Source organism: Triturus cristatus, chromosome 2_2, assembly GCF_964204655.1.
Source record: "Triturus cristatus chromosome 2_2, aTriCri1.1, whole genome shotgun sequence".
Classification (NCBI taxonomy): Eukaryota; Metazoa; Chordata; class Amphibia; order Caudata; family Salamandridae; genus Triturus; species Triturus cristatus.
This window is the reverse complement of record NC_140582.1, coordinates 350326586-350329484: the sequence shown is the minus strand read 5'-3', so window position 1 is coordinate 350329484 and position 2899 is coordinate 350326586.

Genomic DNA, 2899 nt, shown 5'->3' with positions numbered 1-2899 from the left:
GACGATGGAAACTAAGCACTTGTTTGTATGGACAGTGGAGTCTATGGGCATTATCAAGGGACTACCATAACCACAATGCCAGTGAGTATACGCCCACATGGGCGGGACTTGTTACCCAATAAATCAGCTGTCCGCATTTCAACTGTTTGTACCGTCATTTTGCCAGTGAACAAGGGCAGTGAATGCTTGAAACGCGTATGGCAATTGAAAGGTCTGGCAGCATGCTGACAATTGTGCTGCCGGTGGCGTTTTGTGTATATACCTCTCCGTGTGTGGCGATTCCTTGGAGGGCAACCTTTGGTGTTATTTGAAAGCGGCTGGTCCGGTCGCGGAATTGCCCTGCTGCCTGCGTGCGGATCCTGGTGTTCGGATTCACGAACACTGTTGGGAACGGAGGGGGCCTCAGCCACTGGTATATATTGGCATGGCGGTCAGATTTGTTGCCAGAACTTTTCACCTAACAAGGAAGAAATATTATTGAAAAATGACGATGGAAACTAAGCACTTGTTTGTATGGACAGTGGAGTCTATGGGCATTATCAAGGGACTACCATAACCACAATGCCAGTGAGTATACGCCCACATGGGCGGGACTTGTTACGCAATAAATCAGCTGTCCGCATTTCAACTGTTTGTACCGTCATTTTGCCAGTGAACAAGGGCAGTGAATGCTTGAAACGCGTATGGCAATTGAAAGGTCTGGCAGCATGCTGACAATTGTGCTGCCGGTGGCGTTTTGTGTATATACCTCTCCGTGTGTGGCGATTCCTTGGAGGGCAACCTTTGTTGTTATTTGAAAGCGGCTGGTCCGGTCGCGGAATTGCCCCGCTGCCTGCGTGCGGATCCTGGTGTTCGGATTCACGAACACTGTTGGGAACGGAGGGGACCTCAGCCACTGGTATATATTGGCACGGCGGTCAGATTTGTTGCCAGAACTTTTCACCTAACAAGGAAGAAATATTATTGAAAAATGACGATGGAAACTAAGCACTTGTTTGTATGGACAGTGGAGTCTATGGGCATTATCAAGGGACTACCATAACCACAATGCCAGTGAGTATACGCCCACATGGGTGGGACTTGTTACCCAATAAATCAGCTGTCCGCATTTCAACTGTTTGTACCGTCATTTTGCCAGTGAACAAGGGCAGTGAATGCTTGAAACGCGTATGGCAATTGAAAGGTCTGGCAGCATGCTGACAATTGTGCTGCCGGTGGCGTTTTGTGTATATACCTCTCCGTGTGTGGCGATTCCTTGGAGGGCAACCTTTGGTGTTATTTGAAAGCGGCTGGTCCGGTCGCGGAATTGCCCCGCTGCCTGCGTGCGGATCCTGGTGTTCGGATTCACGAACACTGTTGGGAACGGAGGGGGCCTCAGCCACTGGTATATATTGGCATGGCGGTCAGATTTGTTGCCAGAACTTTTCACCTAACAAGGAAGAAATATTATTGAAAAATGACGATGGAAACTAAGCACTTGTTTGTATGGACAGTGGAGTCTATGGGCATTATCAAGGGACTACCATAACCACAATGCCAGTGAGTATACGCCCACATGGGCGGGACTTGTTACGCAATAAATCAGCTGTCCGCATTTCAACTGTTTGTACCGTCATTTTGCCAGTGAACAAGGGCAGTGAATGCTTGAAACGCGTATGGCAATTGAAAGGTCTGGCAGCATGCTGACAATTGTGCTGCCGATGGCGTTTTGTGTATATATCTCTCCATGTGTGGCGATTCCTTGGAGGGCAACCTTTGGTGTTATTTGAAAGCGGCTGGTCCGGTCGCGGAATTGCCCCGCTGCCTGCGTGCGGATCCTGGTGTTCGGATTCACGAACACTGTTGGGAACGGAGGGGGCCTCAGCCAATGGTATATATTGGCACGGCGGTCAGATTTGTTGCCAGAACTTTTCACCTAACAAGGAAGAAATATTATTGAAAAATGACGATGGAAACTAAGCACTTGTTTATATGGACAGTGGAGTCTATGGGCATTATCAAGGGACTACCATAACCACAATGCCAGTGAGTATACGCCCACATGGGCGGGACTTGTTACGCAATAAATCAGCTGTCCGCATTTCAACTGTTTGTACCGTCATTTTGCCAGTGAACAAGGGCAGTGAATGCTTGAAACGCGTATGGCAATTGAAAGGTCTGGCAGCATGCTGACAATTGTGCTGCCGGTGGCGTTTTGTGTATATACCTCTCCGTGTGTGGTGATTCCTTGGAGGGCAACCTTTGTTGTTATTTGAAAGCGGCTGGTCCGGTCGCGGAATTGCCCCGCTGCCTGCGTGCGGATCCTGGTGTTCGGATTCACGAACACTGTTGGGAACGGAGGGGACCTCAGCCACTGGTATATATTGGCACGGCGGTCAGATTTGTTGCCAGAACTTTTCACCTAACAAGGAAGAAATATTATTGAAAAATGACGATGGAAACTAAGCACTTGTTTGTATGGACAGTGGAGTCTATGGGCATTATCAAGGGACTACCATAACCACAATGCCAGTGAGTATACGCCCACATGGGCGGGACTTGTTACGCAATAAATCAGCTGTCCGCATTTCAACTGTTTGTACCGTCATTTTGCCAGTGAACAAGGGCAGTGAATGCTTGAAACGCGTATGGCAATTGAAAGGTCTGGCAGCATGCTGATAATTGTGCTGCCGGTGGCGTTTTGTGTATATACTTCTCCGTGTGTGGCGATTCCTTGGAGGGCAACCTTTGGTGTTATATATATATATATTCAGTGAAAAAACCATAGGTTTCACACATGTTATAGTTAGCTGGACATTTTACTCGTAAAAAACCAATGAAATTGCCCCGTTATAGTTAGTTCAGCTAACTATAACTCGCGCGCCCGCAATGCACTGCTGATGACGTCACATATTACATC